The following is a 21,374-nucleotide window of genomic DNA, read 5'->3' as shown; positions in this document are numbered from 1 at the left end:
CTCGGTCTCATTGTCTTGCAAAATAAAATGAAGACAAATATTTGTTTATATGTTTATGCAAGGCCTAACTTACAATGGTTTAGCTTCCAATTTTCAATTTCCTAGTGCTGTAGAATCAATGCAAATTCAGAAGAAACTGTATTTGGCATGTTGAATTGAAATCTTATTCTGCAGTAATGATATAGGGCCCCAGGACTGATTAAATGCTGGGCAGTGGTAGCAAACACAGCTCCCATGGTCAAGAGAGAAGCACCTTATCACTCTGCAGTATACTGTGTGGCTAGGTTAGGATGCTTGGTAAAGAAAGTGGATACAGGGGCCCAGCGCAGTAGCCTAGCAGCTAAAATCCTCACTGCGCACTCCAGGATCCCATAAGGGCACTGGTTCCCATCCAACTCTCTGCTTGGGGCCTGGGAAAGCAGTTAAGGACAGCCCAAGACCTTGGGACCCTGCACCCGCATGGGAGATCCAGATGAGGTTCCTGGGTCCCGGCTTAAAATTGGCTCAACTCCAGCCATTGTGGATGCTTGGGCAGTGAATCCACAGACAGAAGATCTTCCTCTCTGTCTCTCTTCCTCTGTATATCTGACTTTCTAATAAAAAATAATTTTTAAAAAAAGAAAGTGGATTCAATACATTTTCCACTTACAATATTGTCGACTTCTGATACATTTATCAGGACACAGCCCCACATAAGAATTATACTTGTGATTGTATTTGTTAAGACGACATAATGTCACACTGAGTCAGAATAGCTGGCTCTTGAGATCATGTTCTTTAAAAAGAGAAAGAGAATTCTTTATTTTTACTTAAGAGGTAGATTTACAGAGTGAAGGAGAGACAGAGAGAAGGTCTTTCATCCACTGGCTCACTGTCCAAGTAGCTACAACAACCGGAGTTAAGCTGATTCAAATCCAGGTTCCAGGAGTCTCCCCCAGGAGACATGGGCACAGGGTCCATAGGCTTTGGATTATCCTCCACTGCTTTCCCAGGCCATAAGCAGCCAGCTGTATTGGAAGTGCAGCAGCCAGGATATGGACCAGCAGCTGTATGGTATGTTGGCACCAAAGGGTGGAAGATTAGCCTGTTGAGCCATGGTGCTGGCTCCAAGAGACAGTTGTTCTTAATCACACAAGAAAACTGTCATCACAGAAATTACTTCTAAAATACAAAAACAGAACTTTATTCTTCTTGCCCTAAAAACACAAAACAGAAAACCATGTCCAATTAGGCTTTTTCTCAAGAAGGGAAAAAGCTCAATTGTCACCTGTAGTTATCAATCAACATGAATTGATGCTGTTTATCCCTCAGAGGGCAGAGCCTCTTCAGTGAGGTGTAAAGGCTTAACAGGTGCCTGCCCAAAGCTACCACATGGGACACACACCTGAGGATTTTCATGCCTTCACTTCTGTGTTTACCACACATGCTTTCTGTACTTCTCACTAAATCCTTTCCTGGGGATGTTTTGTTTCGCTTTGTTTCAGATTAGCAATGATAAAAGGGACGCCTTATCCAATGCTCAGGAGATGGATGAATATTCATCTCCCTTGCTTATAGGGAGTGCAGTGAGAAACAAAGGCCGAAACCTCACATCACTGAAGCAGGATGCTGCTCCAAGGATCTAATGCGCTACCCTGCTGTTTATAGAGTTGGGTCAGTCCAACAGCTTTGTTTTTGTTGTTCTATCTGTGATAACAGAGAAAAGGTGGAGGCCACATTTTAAGAGTGACATGGGTAAACCAGGGTTCTTCCTGAGGAAGTGACGGGGGTAGCCGAGGCTGGGAAACAGGGCCCATAGGAGCAGCACAGGAAGTGAAGGGCTTTCAAATACCCAACAACACCGGGCACAGAAGAGGGAGCACATTGAGTCTGAGTGGTTCAAAGAACAAACCGGTCAGTGGAATTCATACTTTAGCAGATACTGGGTTTAAAAAAGGAGAACCTGCAAGCAATCCAATATCTTGATGGACTGCATGCAGCTCCACGGCTCTCCACACCAGGGTTTTCTATTTCTGCACAGCCATGAACTGCAGGAATTTTAGAGATACAATTTCTTACATAAAATACAAAACCAGACAAGATGACACGAGATTATTCCAACTCTAAGCAACTACTCTGACATGACCCCTGTTATAGCCATTTGGATCTGCTACATTTGTTATTGAGTACTGGAACATCTACCTTAGTTGTGAGTTTCAAAAATGCATCCATGTTGCTGTAAAACTCATGGGACAGTGGGAAGGAGAAAAGGGAGAGGAAGGGAAAGGGAGGAAGTCCTATATCTGCAAAAATTACAAAGCAGAAAATAAGAATAAAAAAGTATGAGTGAGTCTACAATGGCATTTATGAACTTCAAGTACACCACAGAACAAAAGAGGAGAGGCTAACTTTGAACAAACAGTTGACTGGAAAAGGATAGCCTCTTTGAAGTAGAATAAAGTCTATATAATAGATGTGCATTAGACCATACGATACTTATTCTTACGCATATCTGTGGATATGATAGATCCCTGTCTGCCCAATACTGAGGATCTAAGAGATCTCATGCAGAAGGTACTTGCTGAAAAGGTGAGACAAGCATTTCAAAGTCAGACTCAGAACTTCCCCCTTCAGGGCCCGCCATCACAGCCATGCTCTTCCGGGACAAGCATGGCCCACTCAGGATGAGAAAAAAGTCATAGGTGTGTCAGTGTGTCCAGAAAGGTCTTTTTGTTCTTCCTAAGTGAGCAGCAGTGTGTGTTCTACTTTGGCTTAACTGATCAGACTAGCCCGTGACAGAGTGAGGAGAGGAACTGAGAAGGACAGTATGAGGAAGTCCCTTCCGTGGCCTGATTAATTGGAGTCACCTGACTCTACGTGTATGATGAGATTGCATACAATCATGCACACACACACACACACTGGTGAAATCTGAATCAGGCATGTACTCAGGCTAATTTCCTGGCTTTGGTGTCCTACTCAAGTAGGCAAAATGCTACCACTGCATGGAGGCGAATGACAAATGCAGGAGGAAGGTGTGGGAGAGGGGCCAGTGTTGGAAGCAGAGGAGGAAGAGAGGGAGGTAGAGGAATGAATGAGGAGGACCTTTTCAGCTACTTCCCTCAAAGCAATAGAGTTTTGAAGGGGTCTTCAATTAGTTTGTGAGAAAAATGAGGATTGCCCAAAAAAGGAAAACTGTACATGGGCACAAGTTTCCTTTTTGGCAAGCTAAGTTTGTTTTGTAAATCTCATTTTCCCCACAAACTTATTTTAAAGATTGATTTTATTTTTATTGGAAAGTCAGATATACAGAGAAGTAGAGACACAGAGAGGATGATCTTCTGTCCATTGACTCACTCCCCAAGTGGCCACAATGGCCAGAGCTGTGCCAATCAGAAGCCAGGAGCCTCTTCAGGTCTCCCACGTGGGTGCTGGGTCCCAAGGCTTTGGGCCGTCCTCTACTGCTTTCCCAGGACACAAACAGGGAGCTGGATGGGAAGCAGAACTGCTGTGACATGAACCAGTGCCCATATGGGACCCTGGCATGTGCAAGGCAAGGACTTCAGCCACTAGGCTACTATGCCAGGCTCTCCCCCACATACTTTCAAAAGCCCTTTCAATACGTATAAATGGAAAATGAAGGAAAATCTAGTAAGGGGACCAATTTAGAACTGCCCATTTCTCAGACAATTGCAGTGAGTCCCTAACTAGCATTTAGACTTCCTTCTCTAATCTTGTCTCCCCAACTCCATCCTTTCCTTGGCCACCAGGTTCACATTTAAAGACCTCTTGCAAGCTTGCCCATCATTAACAGGGCACCTTGTCTGTCATCTCTCCTCTACCTCAGCCACCTGGGAATACCTGTGCACATCTGGCTTTTTCACACCGACTCTAATTTGGCTCACACTGAGGTCACTGTCTGGCACAATCTTTCCCACCTTCTTCACTTAACTCCTCCTCCTTCAAGTAGCCAACTACGTAACTCAGACCTTGGAAGCCAAGCCCCACCTGTGCCCTACGATACGTGTAAGCCTTTCTTCTCTGCTTGCTTCTCTCCAAGGGACACTTAAAATTCCAAAGATCCAACTCCGTCCAGCCAAAACAGGAGCTTAAACAGCCAGATGCGAGCTCAGTACAAGCACCAGCCTGGAGAAATCAAGGATTCCAAGTGACTCTCAGTACCTCTTCTTCCTACTATCAAATGACATGTTCACATCTTGTTCTCCTTTTTGGACTAAGAGCTCCTCAAAGCAGAGACCATTCTTCTCTCAATCCTTGGTGCAGTAAATCTGCATTCAGCTTACCTGACCTACAAGAAGGACTCCCTGACTGCTGTGAAACAGGACAAATTGCTTTTGTTTGAGACTGCAAAAAGAGAACTCATTGGCACCAAAGTCAATGGAGACCAAAGACAGCATTGGGTGTGGCACTATGTCGAGTCAGAGGGAGTCTGCACAGATCGAAACACTGCACCTGCTGATGCAGGTCCTCAGCAAGACAAGCAAACTCTCAGACCAGGACAGACACCTTAGGGATCTGTGAGAGTATCTTTTCTAAACACATACACACACACAGAGATGCTCCTGCAAAATAGAGAATTTTGCCAATTAGATATATGCTGTTGCAATGAAGAGAAATAGCACAAAAGAGCAGCTATAGTTAGGGTAGGAAGTGAAATGTATTTTAAAATTGGCATGCCCCTGCAGCTGTCCTAATTAGAACCATGTGACAGTGACAGCAGATCCAGTTCAGCAAGGACATGTGTATAAGCAGGGAGAGCTTGAGATAAGAGAACCAAGGGATGAGCTCATGAGTCCTTTGGTCTCTGGGTGAGGGGGGCCAGAACTGCCTCCTTGATAGCTTCTTCAACATTCCCCAGTTTTCTTTGAGTTCTTTTCAGTTTGGGCTTCCAAGCCTGTGAGCAATGGCCTCTTGTGTGAGTCCTGTGAAAGGAGAAATAATTCACAATGAAATTAGGCATCCTCCGATTCAAATGCCTGTATTCTGAATGCCATGGTGTAGTCTTCTAAGCCTCCAGTCTCACAGATAAAGATTTCCAGACTCAGGCCTCACATAAAATGGCAAAGACTCAGTAACTCAGCCAAGGCTTGCACTTGGAAGCCACAAAGTATTTGTGACTTGGGCAGTTGCAAGGGGAGAAAGAGGCAAAGCATCCAAATGAAGCTTTCAAAGGGATTTGAGACTTTAATAATAAGCACAAACTCTTTCAGGGCAGCAGGACAGATCAAGCAAGTCTTGTCTCCTCCCTTCAAAACCATCTTCTGGGCTGCAGCTTCCTGAAGGCTGCCCTAGGCATCCATGGATATCTGCTATTTACCTCACCTGTCCCATCCTCCACTGGAGAGAGGGGGTTTCAACGAGCAGGTTCGAGTCTCCCCTGTTCTCAAACTCTGTTTTCCTAACCCCTTTGGGATGGTATGGAATGGAAACCTCCATTTAATCAGATGCTTATGTTAACTGGAATCCTATTTTATGCTTCATGGAGATACACTGACCAACTCACGTAGAGCAAAAATATAAGTCTCCACTAGCAAGTAAAAAAGGCAATTCCTGGTGCCAGCGTTGTGGTACAAAGAGTTAAGCTACTGCCTACCACACCGCACCCCAAATGGGTGCCAATTCATATCTTGGCTGTTCCACTTCGAATCCAGCTCCTTGTTCATATGCCTGAGAAAACAATAGAAGATGCAACCCATCTGGTAGAGCTGGATGAAACTCCTTGCTTTTGGCTCCTGGCTTCTGCCTGGCCCATCTCTGGCTTTTGTAATCATCTGGGGTAGTAGACCAATGGATGGAAGATATCTATCTCCCTTTCTCTTTGAAACTGTCTTTTAAATAAACTTTAAAGAAAGGAGAGGTTTCTATTTCATCTTAAAATTTTCTTTCTATGAGCCACTATTTTCGAAATCCCTGGAGTTTTCATGTAGATACACTTTGCCAGGTATCGTTGCCTCTAGCTTGGAATCAGAGGAAGCTGTGGTTTCCCATCTCATGCCAATCTCATACCACGTTAAAGAGACATTGCCCTACAGAGCCCAACTGTAGGAGTTGGGGAGTTCCCTCGTACTGGCCTCCTTTTCAAAATCATCAACATCCCAAGGTAGTTTGTGAGCATTATCTGGAAATCAGATACAGAAAATGTTTATTCTTGGTGCGGGCCAACCTTCTAATATCAGAGAACTCCTTTCTCTTATTTCTTCAGCCCAACAACCAAAGAAGGAAAAAGGAAGGACCACTCCAGGTTCTTTCCCAACCAGTCCCTGTGCTGTGACTTGACATAGTCTGTATCAGAGCCTCTACACAAAGCAAAGTGTCTACATTCACACGCCATCAGTGAGCCCCACTGTAATTCTAGGGCTGGAATGAGGACCATCACCTTGATGAAGACCAGGGAGTACCAACCGCTCCAAGTACCAACTCCACTAGCCAGCCCAAGCCTTACCCCAAGTCATAGGGATCTGCTGCCAAAGATCAGCCCAGCAACACAAGGGAAGGAATAAGAAGGAAAGATGAAGAGGTGTACCTGTGACTCTGTGTGGCTGGAGTCAGAGGCCCTCTGGCAAGGAACACTCCATGTTGGCGGCTTAGTGAGTGCAACTGCTTCCTTTGACAACTAAGGCACTGAAATACCAAGGTTTAGAACAGTGGACAACTGGCCCCAGGTGTCTTAATCTCCCTTTAAATCATCAATTTGAACACATGAACCTTTCTGCTCTTGAGCCCTGGGGCTGCCAAGGGCTCCCTGCTCCTGCAAGACACTCCTGGGTGGCCTTTCCCATTCCTGGTCAAAAAGACTCCAACAACCAGGGGGGGAAAAAAAGTAAGCACAGCACTCGTGTTTGCCTTTTTTTTTTTTTTTTTATCCAGATGAGAGGAAAAAATAAATAACCCAAGTCTTCGCGACTAATCCTTTCAAATCAGTAAGGTATTTGAGAGAGAGCCACTCAGAGTTCTTTGGAAAATGGTGTACCGCTTTCCTAAGGCCCCCAAGCTTCTGGGAGACAGCAGGGAGCTTGCGAGACTGACAGGCTCCACTTCCTGTTCATCCTCCAGTCCCAGGATGTGAATGGGGTGAAGAGGATGAGAGGCTTCCTGCCGTGGAGCTGACCCACGCGGGAGGAGTGTCTGTCCAGCGGAGCCAGGGAGCAGGAAATCTTGTTTCCTCTGTTAAATCACTCAAGAGGTGGTACCAAGGGCTGTGCCGGAAGTCAGTTCATTGTTGTTGAAGTCACAGTCTGTTTCTCAAACCTGGGGATCGCATCTCCGATTGCAGTCAAGCTGACCAAGAGGAGGCAAGAGGAAAGAAAGCTTTCCTCCCTCACTTGGACCCACTGGTTGCCTCTCCCGGCCCTGCCATTGGCTTGGGATGGTCACGTGGGGCTCCCCACTCACAAGAACCAAGAGAGCAGTACCCTCCCCTAACTGCTAAAAGCAAGCAGGAGGGGAAAAAAAAAAAAGACCTCTGGTTTTGAAAGTTGTTCCTCTACAGCTCCAATAGGACCATTCAACGTGTCTGGGAGGGGGCCTAGGGAAGGAAGGCATTTGGGAACCATTGTTAGCCGGAGGAAAAAAACACTCGCTCTATAAACACGCATAAATGGCCTGGCTAACTCAGTTGCCCAAGATCCTGTTGAAAACTTTTACTCATGACTCTTGTTATTGTTATTATCGAAGACATTCCCTCCTACACATCCTTCCTTGCTCCTGGCAGGGGACACCTCCTGATCAAAAGCAAGGAATAGTCAACCTCCCCGCGCAATGAGTAAGGAGAGAGAAAGCCGTCAGCATTGCTTCGTGCCACCACAACGAATGGGAAATTTTACAGGTGTTGGCTCATGTGAACAACTTTGTCCACATAGTGCATCAGAAAAGAAGGGGCAAGCCCTGTGACTGGGGAAAGTTAGAGCAGGTTGGGAATATTTTTTTCAGAGAGTAGGTATGGAGGACGCATTTGCTGTCTCACCCACAGACAGGCAGAGGTTCCCACACCGAATCACAAACGGAATGTTCTCAGCTGGGAATTGACATGCATGAAGAGTCTTTGTATAAGCAGAGCTTCTTCCCCGTCACCTGGCACCCACCCCACCTATTAAACCAGAACTCAGTTCAACCCCATTTTGCCAACCACAAACATCTGAAATGGAACATGGAAGTTCATCCCACAACATCCACATCCAGATGCACACCCCCTTTGAGACCACCTCTGCTTTAGGATCCACAACACTCGCCTCATCGCCCTGAAGAGTTGCTGCAACTGGATTCAGGGAAATCAGCTCCAGCTCCACCTCTGCTGGGCTCTGAGGCTCAAGCAATCTCCTTAACCTATGCAAGGCCCCATTGGACCTTCTGCTGACATCATGTTACTTTACCTCATTTACTCTTCCGATAAATATTCAGATGCCATGCCTAATATTAGGTACTGAAAACAAAACAGCAAGTAAAATCCCCGCCTGCATGCAGCTTGCATTCTAGAAGGATCATTGGGAGAGGAAGCAAGATAAGGCACTAAGAGCTTGGTTTGGCACATCAGAAGCACTAAATAAATGTTTACTTAAAGGATTATTAAATCAATAAGTAGATGAATGACAGATGTGAGAATCCTGGACACGACTTTCAGAAAAGAAAGCAAAGCCTTTGTTCTATAAATGTTTGGAAAACTTCAAGGGTACTTCAAAACATTCATCTGAAAATGTGTACGGTTAGGTATGGGTTGCCAGACCTAGTCATTCACTTCCTAAGGACTGGCCATTTTAAAAATGTATAACTGAGATTTAAATGTAGAAACCACACCCAAAGCAAGGCAGAGGGGGTAAGCTGGCCTTCGGGGCGGTAGAACACTTTCTCCCCCGGAGTGCAGGGTCTTGATGAGGAACTGTGTACAGGATTGCTGATCCATACTTTCTGAAGCCACTGGAGCCAAGAGGTTAGAACCTCCTCTTCTATCTTACACACAGGAGGAAAGAATCTGGGGCATTTTGATCTTGGCACGAGGCCTTGTACCTCATCACAGGGGGGACCCAGTTTCCATGATCACCGCCAGTCTACATCAATGCTTCTTGCATTTCATTGAAGAAGTGGCCAGGGGGTGGAGAGCTGCCTTCCTTTCCTCTGACCCAGCCCCTCTTCTGGCGCCAAGTCTTGTTCGGAGGAGAGGCACAAGGAACTGTTTATGCAGGGAGTGGCCCAGCCTTCCCTTTCAGTCCCTGCAGCCACCCCCTCTTCCTCTGATCTTTACCACCTAATTCCCAGCAGCTGGCTTTGTTGCCGCAACAAACGGGAACTCTTTCTTAATGTAGCACAGAGGTGTCTGTAGGCAGACAAGCATGGCACACCGCTGGCCACAGCTGGCTACTTGTGGTTTTCCAGACTTGTTTGTGCCCTGCTGTGACTAATAGTTACCTGCCTCCTGGCTGGGATGAGACCTCTCTCCTACTCATCTGGCACTTGGAACGCAATCGGTTGGTTTCCTGGCCGCTGCAAATTCACTTGTAGGCAAGGCCCAGGAGCAGGGTTTGGCCCAACCTGTAGAGCAGGACCTAAAGGACAGCAGGATGATTCAACCAGGGCCTTGGAGACACTGACCTAGGCTATCGTGGTGGTGGACAGCCTCTTTCTAGGTAGAATAGCTTGGGGTGGGAACAAGAGTGTCCAGGGAGACCAGACAGGAAGAACATTCCTGGCATCTTCTGATAGAACAAGTATTTCTCTACTTGAAGAATTGTACCATACTTTGAAAAAAAAAATCCAGATTTCAGCTGATCAAGAATTGAACATAACAGGCAGCACAAGAGAGGCTTGGGTGCTGAAAAATCAGCAAATAAAGTGAGTGAGTGAGAGAATAGATGCATGAACTAGTAGGAACAGATGAAGGAACAGAGTGATCAGACTATCTCTGTATTCTTTTTTAAAAATTAATTTATTTTTATTAGAAAGGCAGAGAGAATGGAAGACAGAGAAGGAATATCTTCCATCTAAATTGTCGCAATGATCAGAGCTGGGCCAATCTGAAGTCAGGAGCCAGGAGCCTCCTTGAGGTCTCCCATGTGCAAGCAGGGTCCCAAGGCTTTGGGTCATTCTCTGCTGCCTTCCCAGGCCACAAGCAGGGAGCACAATAGGAAGTGGAGAAGCCAGAACATGAACTAGAGTCCATAGGGGATGCTGGCTCTTGAGGATGGAGGATAAGCCAGCTGACCCACCATGCTGACCCCTGTCTCTGTTTTCTGGGAACTGAACATCAGAGATTCTCCATACAGATAAAATTGCTGATGAGAAACTGCAATCTACCCGTGTCAGTGCATACACAGGAGATGCTGTGTCTGCTTAAAAAGATGAGCCAGATGCACACATACAGCTGTGAAAAGAAACCCAACCTGCTGCGTGTGAAGCAAACAAAAGCTATGCACAAAACAGCACGGATCCTCCCAACCAGCTACCATTTCTGTAGAGAAACTTTGTTCCACATATAAGTGTACAGGCCACCTGCAGCTGATGCAGTATCAGCAGTCATAGGGGCTGTGTCTGCAAGGGGCCTGGGGAACCAGAGTAAAGGGAGATTTTCTTCTCACCATGTACTCTCTCACACCTACAACTTTTTGCAACTTGTACCAGATTATCGATTGCAAAAGAGAAACACATTTCTTCTTTCCTAATAAAGATGAAGTTGAAAGAAAAACGCATCTGTTTCTTTAGAAATAAACATGTATCAATCATATATGTAGAATGAAAAAAGAAGTCACACTTATGCACAGTATGCTGCCATTTATGTTTTTAAAAAACATTCCACATACATGTTTTCACTTTATATGTTGGAAAGGCAGGGTTACAGAGAAGGACAGAGAGAGAGAGAGAGAGAGAGAGAGAGAGAGAGAGAGAGAGAGGAAGGGAGGGAGAGAGAGAGAGATCTTCCATATACTGGCTCATACCTCACACGGCTGCAACAGCCAGGACTGGGGCCAGGGCTCCAGCTAAGTCTCCCTCATGGATACAGGGGACTAAGTACTCAGATACATCAGCAGGAAGCTGGACCAGAAGTGGAGCAGCTGGGACTCAAACCAACACTCACACAGGATGTTGGCACTGCAAGCAGCAGCATCATTTGCATAGCACCAACCTCTGGCTTTCACTGTGTATTCTATTTCTGTATTGTTTAAAGGCTTTACAACATGAGTAAGGATAATATGAATGTAACAACAAGATAGCTCTAGGTATACTGATCAGTAATGATTTCTAAGGTACAGCAATAGGGAGAAAAGCAATGAACACACATCTGTGTGGGACTCTTGCACGTGCAATCCTCAGAAGGAGTGGATTTCACAGTTGAGATCAGTAGCTAAGGGGTGGGTCCATGGGAACTTCCTCAATACGGTGTTAATGTCTTGTGTGTTTCATTTATTTCATTTGTTGTACCATGCACATGTAATGCCTGGTCACCTTTGAAAATTATTTATTTGACTTGTGAAAATACAAAACCTTCTTATGACACTGAAGAATACATCAATATCTAGATGAAAAGCTTCAAAATATTGAAAATCGAGTGTTTCCTTCTCCTCCACGTGTCCACATGATTGTCACTGTAGAATTCTGTGTTTTCTCGAGAGCTGAAGCAACCAAATATCCCCAAAACACCTCCTCAGTGACTCCCCTGCTCTCGGTTTGACTCCCAGCCTAGCAATCCTACTCTGCGTGAAACGAAATGAAGGCAGGACTAAAATCGACCTGCTGCACGCTGATTTCAAGCAAACCATCCCAGTTACCCAAGAAGTTCGCACTAAGAGAGCCTATTTTCTGCAAACACCGGCAACTCCCACCCCCATTTGCCTCTTAAATGTGTCAGGACCACAGCCACTGAGGCCCACCCTTTACAAATCAGATCACCACACTGTTGATTTGTAATTCTGACTTCTTCCAAGCACAGGCAGGGAGTATGCTGTACAGCCTGTCCTCTGGGCAGAGTCACAGTTTCATGTGCAAATCTACGATGTGGTCCACAAGTTCTATCTGCAGTTCCTAAAAACAGGGCCTATTAAGCTCTTAAATTGACCAATATTTTCAGGAGTTTCAAAAGATTGTCTTTTCTGTTCCCCCTGGGCCCACCTGCCCCACTCTAGGGGGTTGGGCTCCTGCTCAGCTTCCCTTCACTCTGCCTCTTCCCTTCACTCCTCTCCACCAGGACAGATGGAGGGGCTCGCGGCTCACCCCGCTACCTTATCCTGCTGCCCATCCTATTCCAAGGCTGGATGAGCTGGAGCCTTCAGTCAAGACCAGCCTCAAGCTCTGTGACTCACTTCTTTTTCCAGCAATTCCATCCCAGGAGAAGTCTGTGCTTCTGTGGGATGTTCTTTCTATCCTGCTGACTGCTTCCTTGGCAAAGCATGGTGCACAATCCCAACTCTTCTATTGTGACTTCCTTGGTTCTGGTAAGTGTTGGTGTAGGTTAAGCATCCCTAGTACCCCCAAATCCTAAATGCAAAATTGCCCAAAATACAAAACTTTTTGAGTACCCAGACAATGATGTCAAAAGTGGGAAATTCCACATCATGAAACTGTTTTTACTCCACAAAATAACTGAGAATATTGATGTAACATCCATGACACACATCAGTATAAAGTGTTTGCGAAACATAAACAAAATTTCACATTTAGACTTGGATCTTATCCCCAGGCTATCTCATTATGTTTATGCAAACATTTGCTGAAAGTGTGAAATTCAGGGACTAGTGCCATGGCTCAACAGGCTAATCCTCCACCTTCAAGCACCAGCATTGTACATGGGCACTGGTTCGTTTCCCAGCTGTTCCACTTTTAATCCAAATCCCTGCTTACAGCCTAGGAAAGCAGTGGATGAAGGCCTAAGGCCTAACAACCCTGCACTCACATGAGAAGCCCAGAAGAGGTTCCTGGCCACTGGCTCCTGGCTTTGGATTGGCTTAGTTCCTGGCATTGTGGCCATTTGGGGAGTGAACCACTGATCAAAGATCTTTCCCTCTCCACTTCTCCTTCTCTCTGTAAAATTGCCCTTACAATACAAAATAAACAAATCTTTTTTTTTTCTTTTTAATGTTCTTTGCATAAATGAGAGCGATGCACACCCATGTGGGTGGGTCAGATATGGAGGAAGGTGGGTGGGACAAATGTTCCATTTTTTTTCCTCCTGTGTTCCGAGGGGAGGAGGGGGTGGCAGCTGCTCCTTGTTGCCAAATCACATCAGCACCCAGGAATAAGAGATGGTCATTTGATGAAGCCTTAGAGACACCAGTGTGGGGAAGAATGTTGTGAGGGTATTATTGAGTCGTTTTGATAGCTCTGAAAAGTTATTGCTTTTCTTGCTCAAGGTTGAAAAAAGATCTTTCCAAGGTCTATTGGTTGACAAAGTCCACCTTAGTGCATCCACAGACCCAAGAATATGCTTCAGAGCTTGACCGGGAGAATTGCCCACCCTATTTTGCTCTCCATCCTCTGATGAGGCAGTCAGCGTTCCCTGCTGGCCTACATAAGCTGGCTATCATGTCCTCTATGAACATCTGGATGTGCTGTCCACTGCACAGGCATCAGTAACTGAGAAGACCCAGTCCCAACACATGCATGCCAAGGTATGACAACATGTCCTGTGATTTTTCCCTGTGGTCGACTGAATTCAGCAATCCAGTTAGGGAGTCTCCCAAGAAACCTCATCTGGGGTGGCCTCTGACTTGAATCCTGTGCCCTCACACAAATCAATGGATGCTGCATCCCAGCCCATCCAGCCCGCCACAGATCCAGTCCTCATGCATACCAGCACGTGCCATGCCTATTGGGCTGACCTGCAATAACACCCACCGGGTCCTGATTTCTGTGTGTGCCAGCATCTGCTGTGGCCTAACTTGGTCCAGACCACATCCAGCATTTGTGTGCACCCATGGGTGCTGCAGCTTATGTAGCTCAGCTCATCCTGTCCCCTACATATGCCATCAGGTGTCGTTGCCTTATCCATCCTAGCCGACCCTCAGCTGTGGTTCTGGTGCTCACCAGCTGCAGGTACAGCTAAGCACTTGCTCAGGCCAGTGTATGCTATGGACTGGCCCAGGCTGACCTGCCCCCAGGTCCAGCCCACATAGGTGCTGACAAGTGCTACATCCCAGCCTGATCAGGTCTGCCCCTGGCGCCAAGTTCTTGTGCTCACCAGCAGAAACTACAACCTATCAGGGGAGTTTCCCAAGTTCCTCTCCAAGGCCCTTCTCCCAGCAAAGACTCTCACATGTGCTGCCAGGTGCTGCTGCCCAGACTGACACAGCCACCCCAGTTCTTGCACTCAGCAGTAGGTACTACAGTCTAGTGCAGCCTGGCCACCTCCAAACCTAGCTCTCACATGACCCCATGGGTACACAGACTGGCCCGGCCTGTCCCATACCTACTCTGGTTCTCTCAAGTACCAGTGGGTGCTCAAGCCCAGTCTGGCCCACCCCTGGCCCAGCCCACACATATGCCCATGGGTATTGCAGCCTTGCCCATTTCCATCCACCTGTAGCCCCAGCATTCACACTCACCAGTGAGTAGAAGCTGCAGTCCAGCAGGGAAGACCCTTATGGCCTGGCCCCAGCCCAAGGTCTTGGATATGCTAGCAGGTGCTTTGGCCTAGCCTGGCATGGCCCACCTGCTGCCTCAGCTCTCACTAACCATTCTTGCGGCCAAGTGCAGCTGAGTGTGGGCCACACCTCACATGTTCTAGCTCTCCTGTATGCCACCAGGTGCTACAGCCTGGCCCATATGGCCTAGCCCAGACCTGGCACACAAAAATGTTGCCAAGTGCTGCAGCCTTGCCTGACCTGGCCCACTCCCAGCCCTGGCTCCCAAGAGGGAGTTCCTCTAGCTCCTCTACCAGGCCTGCTTTCAGCCCCAGATCTAATATGTGTGAGCAAAGACAGTGGCACTGCTTGGCATGGTCTGTCTTCACTCTAGGCTTTTGCATGTGCTAGCGAGTGCTGCCATCTGGCCCCCCCTGACCTCCTCCCAGCTCCAGTTCCCTCAAGTATCATGGCCGCTTCGGGAGTGAATCAATGGATAGAAGATCTTCCTCTCTGTCTCTCCTCTTTGTATATCTGCCTTCCCAATAAAAATAAAATAATTCTTTAAAAATAAATAAAGAAATCTCACCCTGCCAGGGGCCTCTTCTCCCTGGCCTGTTCCTCCTACCCCTGACCTGTCTCCACAATAAGCTACTTACACAGAAGTCTTTCTCTGAGGACCCATGCAAGGGATCCTCACTTAAAGCAGGTGAGGACAGAGGCTGTGGGGACACCTGGGACACCATGGGAAGTCAAGGCACCTGAGTTTTGATTTTTAGTTTTCTAAAACATTCAGGATCCTCTGGGAAATGTGAGCCAGCAGGATGGTGACTAGAGTTCTCACGTGCTTATGCTGCAATGGGGCAAATGGAACAGGGAACCACCAAGGTCAAGTGCTGAACTTCACCTCATAATCCTAAGGATGATTACAGAGTCCTTTTTGTGTGTTAAGCATGCGTGCTCTCTCTCTCTCTCACCTCCCTTCTCCCCCAGGAGCAGTCTACACAGATCACTGAGAAATGATATCATTTGCTCAAGGCCCCAAGGCAGGGCCCAGGTGTGCCTTCCTCCATCATGGGCTTGTGTGGCTGTGGGTCTAGGCTCGCTGTCTCCCTCCCAGGCCCACCCTGGAACCTTGAACATCATGCTTGCTCCAAAGCTTTACTTCTTGCTCTGAATGGGAGAAGTGTTCAAATGACTGGAACATTCTAAGCAGTTGGCAAAGCAAAATAACTAATTTTACTAAAATTTCAATTCATTTATAGGGAGAAAGGGAGGTTCAAAAACAACTTTGTTTCAAGATGATAGATTTCCACCAGCCCTCCCACATTTACCTGAGAAGGTGCAGGTGGATACTAAGCCTGAGGTCTCTATGGCAGGTTTGATTTGAACTTTGCAACTTTTGCTTTGTCCCTGCTTATGTATGAGTTTTGCCTTCTTCCCTTCTGCTTCCCTCCCCACTCAAAAGTAAAAAAAAAAAAAGCCAGGTGAGACTTTTTATAGAAATGTTCTTTGGACACTTATAAAAATTGAGGGGGAAAGAATGAATACTAAGCCTGTTCAGGATGTCAGGAAGTGATGTCTACCTAATAAAACCTAACTCAAAAAACACCATGGGTCTTATTAAGAAACAGTGACACACAGATTGAAAAAAACATCCTTAGGGATGGGCATTTGCATAATAATTAAGGTGTTGATTTAGACACCTGTATCCCATATCTCAGCACGTGGGTTCCCAATCCTGGTTCACCCTTGACTGCAGCTCCCTATTAAAGCAGATCCCAGGAGGCACCAGGAGGCACTAGGCTCAAGTCCTTGGGTCTCTACCACCCACACAGGGCACTCAGGTGCTCATGTCTCCTAGCTCTAGTCTGACCTTGCCCTAGCAGGCATCTGGAGAGAAAACCAGTGGATGGAAGCATGCATATCCTCTGTCTCTCAAATAGATAATTGCTTTAAAGTAGTAGTTCCTCCACTCCCCACAACTCAGTGTCTTCGTTAGTGTCACTCAGTGTCACTCCCCACAACTCAGGCTCAGCTCAGTGTCTTCGTTAACTGACAAGTATCCTCAGACACTTGTCAGACAGTTGCTGTTGTCTTTGAACAGCAGCACAGCATTGCTCACGTACAATGGAAAACAGCAGAAGAGAAATCAAAGTTCCTTTTCACCGCTGCCCTGATTTCACAGCTCAGCTCTGGGCTGCGACTGTGAATGCAGAAGGGATGGTCCCTGGGGCCCTTCTCCTGTGCAGAGAGGCAGCAGTGGATCTGCTCACTGACCAAGGAAGCAGCCAGAACAGGAAGGAAGAGGGAAGGGAAGCTACAGAGATGGCAGCAGGCCCAAGGGCCAAGCAGGAGACTAGAGGACAAGGGTGGAAGCTGGAAGGAGCCACAGAGGCAGCAATCAAGCTGCAGTAGGAGGGAGTTGAGTACATAAGAAGGTGTTGAGCAAAGTAGACCAACAGGGACCACGAAAGTGTGTTTCTCTTATCAGAAAGGGGATGTATCAACATTGGAAGTGTGGACTCATGACCTGATAACCCATGCATGGAAACAGACATTGATGTGTCTGTGTGTGACTAGATCTTGAATTTCTCAACACCATCCTCCACTAAAAGGAACCAGAGAGCCCCCTTAGAGCAATGACTTATTGCTGCTTGGGGCTGATGAGCCTAGAACATCTTTTTGGGACAGAAAGTAAGGGACAGCTACAATGAATGGTGGGGAGGCAGTGTGAGTCAGTTTGAAGAGGTTCCACACCGGTTAAATATAGTCATTCTGAGCATCAAAGTAACTAGTACAGGTCTCAGCCCGTTCAAGAGTGCAAATCTGTGCAGGTGTTGAGGCACAACGGTTATGGGATGCTCATCACAGTGCCAGCTCCAGTTGCAGTTCCTCTACTTCTGATCTGTATCTTGGGAGGTTTGAATACTTGGGCCCTCGTCACCCCCATTGGAGACTTGGATTGACTTCTGGATTTGGTCTCAGCCTAGCCCAGCCCTAGCCGCTGTGGGGATTTGGGAAGCAAATGAGCAGATGAAAGATTCTCTTCCTCTTTCACCCCACTTGTCAGGTATATCAAAGTGACATCTTTAAAAAAGAAAGAGAATCAATGCATATATATAAATGTACTTCAGAACATTTGTGGGAAAATATGGTTATTTCAGTGGGGAAAGAGTGAAATTCTTGCCTAGACTTTTTCATAAGATACATTCTCCATGAAGCTGCTGAAGGTTTCCCCTGTGTAAAAATGTTGGTGTGAACACGTGTGCATATCTAGAGATGAAACAAGAGCAACAGGAGCACCCCAGCAGCAGCAGAGTGTCAGAGGCCAGAAGGAATGACTCAAATAGGAAACTGTGAGCCATCATGGTGTCTGAGAAGGGAGCTGCCAACAGGGACTTCTGTGGAAGAAGTAGTGAGAACCAGGATATTCCCTGGCTTCTTCACAAAACATTAGTCAATTATGAGAGAAAAATGGGAACTTCGTGGTGGAGAGTGTGGCGCGATGAAGGGAGGCCAACTCAAGCCACTGATAGTGAGGTGGCTGACAATGGCCCCCGTCTCAGCACAGCATTGCTGTGTCCTCTCCTGCCCAGACCACGTGGCCTTTGTGAGAGGATACCAGACAAACCCAGGGCTGAGCCAGCCTGCAGCACAAAAGCCAGTGACCTCCTAGTCCAGATTGTGAAAGGCAGGGAGAGACAGGAAGAAGAGATCATGGAGGCTTGAGGGGAAAAGCAACGTGTGATCCTGAACTACATCCTAGGGAAGCAAGGAAGGAGGAATGGAAGGAAGGAAGGAAGGAAGGAAGGAAGGAAGGAAGGAAGGAAGGAAGGAAGATGGGAAGGAAGGAAGAGAGGGAAGGAGGGAGGGGGAAGAGAAAAGGAAGATGAAAAGGAAGAAAGAAGGAAGGAACCAAGGAAGAAGGGAGGAAATAATTAAAGAGGGAAGCAAGGAAGGAAGAAAGGGAGTGAAGAAACGGAGAGATGAAAGGAGGGAAAGAGGAAAGGAGGGAAGGGAGGAAGGGAGGGATGGAAAGAGCTAGGGAAGGGAGGGAAGGAAAAAGGGAAGAAAGAAGGAGAGAAGGAAGGAAGGAGGAAGGGAGGGTGGATCCTGGGGGATGGCAGTAATGGCCACGCACAGGGAGATCTGGATGGAATTTCAAGCTCCCGATTTTGCCCTGGCCCAACCCAAGTGTTGTAGCCAGCAGATAGAAGGTGTCTCTTTCTCGCTCTTAAAAAAAAAAAAAGAAAGAAAAAGAAAATAAATGACTAAAAGCAAAATCAAAAACAAGAAGATAAATAGAAAACATGACAACATGAAGTTAAAAAACATGCTATTGAATGACTAATGTGTCACTGAAGAAATGAAAATCAGAGACCTTCTTGAAGAAAATGATGCTACTATATGACCTACATGTCAGTGAAGAAATTAATTTTTAAAAGCTTTTTTTAAGAAATGAAAACAACCAAGAAACCATTGAACTTATCTAGACAATAAGATGCTGGACTCTATGCTTTGTAGATGCTTGCTATGAAAGAATCTCAACTGAATTTGTACTGTGGTAATGCAACAAGCTGAAGGAATCCACCGTGGGGGGGGTGGGTTTGGGGGAGGAGGAATCCCAGTGCCTATAAAACTTTGTCACATAATGCCATGTAATCAATAAAAAAAAAGAAATGAAAACAAAAACAAAAATATCAAAACCTGTCAGATGTAGCAAAAACAGTATTGAGAGGGACATTTATTTTCTTCTTGTTTTCTTTCCTATTGTTTGTTGATTTGGGGTTTTTTGAATATATTTTTATTTTGCATTTTGAATTATGTGGTACAATTTTGTATATGCTGGGATTTCCCCCCAAACTCCCACCCCAACAGATTTTCCCCCATTTTACTATAATGGTATAGTCCTTCTTAAGGAATCATAATTCTATCAGTTTCTTATTTAACTGTACTCCGACATTGTTGGTACAGACAATGTCAGACAGTCCAGCTTCCCATTGTCTACAAATGTCCAACAGTTTCATTGGGAATCCATCTTTCGTCTGGAAGCAGGGATGCATGTAACATTATACCCCCACGTCTGTATATGATAGACCCCAGTACTCCATCATTATACATTTCCATAAGTGAGAAGCCATGAAACAAGGTCAACAACTGGTATGAGTTAGAACAGCCACAACAACAACAACAAATTATAGTACCATGAAAAAAAAAATGTGCCACTGAGTAACCAACACATGAGTGACAAAAAGGAAACACAGAAGTCTCTTGGGAAAAATTATGCCATTGTATAATTCATGAGCCTGTGATGAATTTGACTAGAGAAAAGAGATTATTTGGAATGAACCAAACTGAAATAAAAAAACATCAAAACACATGGGATACAGCCAAAAAAGCAAACAAAAATCAAAAAACAGTATGGATTGGACTATTGGAGTTACACTTTCCATGTATTTGTTCTTTTGTGATTGACTCATTCCACGGAGCATAATGGTCAAAAATATGGAACACTTCGCGAATTTGCACGTCTTCCTTGCACAGGTGCCATGCTAATCTTCCCTGTAATTGTTCCAATTTTAGCATATGTGCTGCTGAAGCGAGCACCCTGTTGTTGATTTTGTATTGTGGCATTTCATTTAAGGGGATGTATAGTAACTGTGTAATGGAGACTATCCATATCCAGATGCAGTATGCATCTCTACTTCCAAAGATGGTCTCCCAATGAAACTGTTAACCATATCTCGACAATAGGATGTCAACTCTGCCATTGTCCATACCTACGGTGTCAGGATGAGCTTTAAGAGCTGAATGATGGACTTAGGACTGCTTATGAAGGACTATACTATTGTAATATTCGGGGAAATCAGTGGGGAGAGGGCAATTGGGGAGGTGGGAGAGGAAATCCCAGAGCCTATCGAACTGTATCATAAAACAACTAAAAAGGAGAGAGAAAAGTTAGAAAGATGGGTGAACTACTATCCCTGCTCTCAGCTCTGCTCCGAATCTACCATTAGCAACAATTACATTCTCCCCTGACTTTTCTCCTAACGCAAGAACTTTGAATTTGTATATCAAAACTCATAGTGCTTTAACATTAATTTTAATAAACTTATAGTATTGTACTTTTTAAGTCATTTACTCTCAATTCTGTAAATTGTTTTAATCTTGGTAACTACTTTTTACCTATTATCAAGAAAAATTATTTTTAAAACAAAAAATGTTTAAAATTTTTTTTTAAAAGATAGAGGCAGAACATGTGGAGTGAACCGAGGAAGCAGGGTCCTCCATAAAAACACGGCTTTCTGGGGCTTTCATTGTTCATTAAGAAGCCTCCCATTCCTGAAAGCTTATCTCTCCCTCCGGAGTTGACCGTTTGTGCTGAAAGCAATGGGAAAGGGGCTGTTGCAATTAGGGATCAGCACAGCCATACCCACAGGACGGTATAAAAGGGACCTCAGGCACATTTACGATTCTGATACCCAACGAGACACCCACTGTTTAAACAAATTCATAACTCGCTGAGTGTTATTTATTTACTCTGTGCTTGGCACATCGTGCGCAGTGAAATCACCTCCCTCCACTTCTGAAGCAAGCAACCATCGGTCACAGCCCCTCTATTTATTGCACCCTGAAGTTTATGGCATTTCAAATAAAATGTCTGTTGCTGACATGGGCTGGCCTTGCAGTGGGGCTTTAGTATTGACCAGCACTGACCTTGTCAGCTTTCTGGACTCTGAGCCCCTCAGACCCCCTCTCTGTGCCCCACAAGAGGTAGCAGGAGTGGCACTCCATGGGCAAGAAAAGGTTAAAATGGGAGCTTTGAGGAAT

At 45.8% G+C, this 21,374-nt stretch overlaps 1 non-coding gene across 1 annotated transcript; it reads right to left on the bottom strand.

Moving 5' to 3' along the window:
• Nucleotides 1-20,042: 20,042 nt before the first annotated feature.
• On the bottom strand, nucleotides 20,043-20,150 carry LOC121159780. The gene has a single exon (XR_005884433.1). It is a non-coding gene; the product is annotated as a U6 spliceosomal RNA (small nuclear RNA).
• Between the last annotated feature and the right edge of the window lie 1,224 nt (nucleotides 20,151-21,374).

Source organism: Ochotona curzoniae, unplaced genomic scaffold (assembly GCF_017591425.1).
Source record: "Ochotona curzoniae isolate NIBS_2020 unplaced genomic scaffold, NIBS_Ocur_1.0 contig_43, whole genome shotgun sequence".
NCBI lineage: Eukaryota > Metazoa > Chordata > Mammalia > Lagomorpha > Ochotonidae > Ochotona > Ochotona curzoniae.
This window is presented reverse-complemented; position numbering and strand designations above follow the sequence as displayed.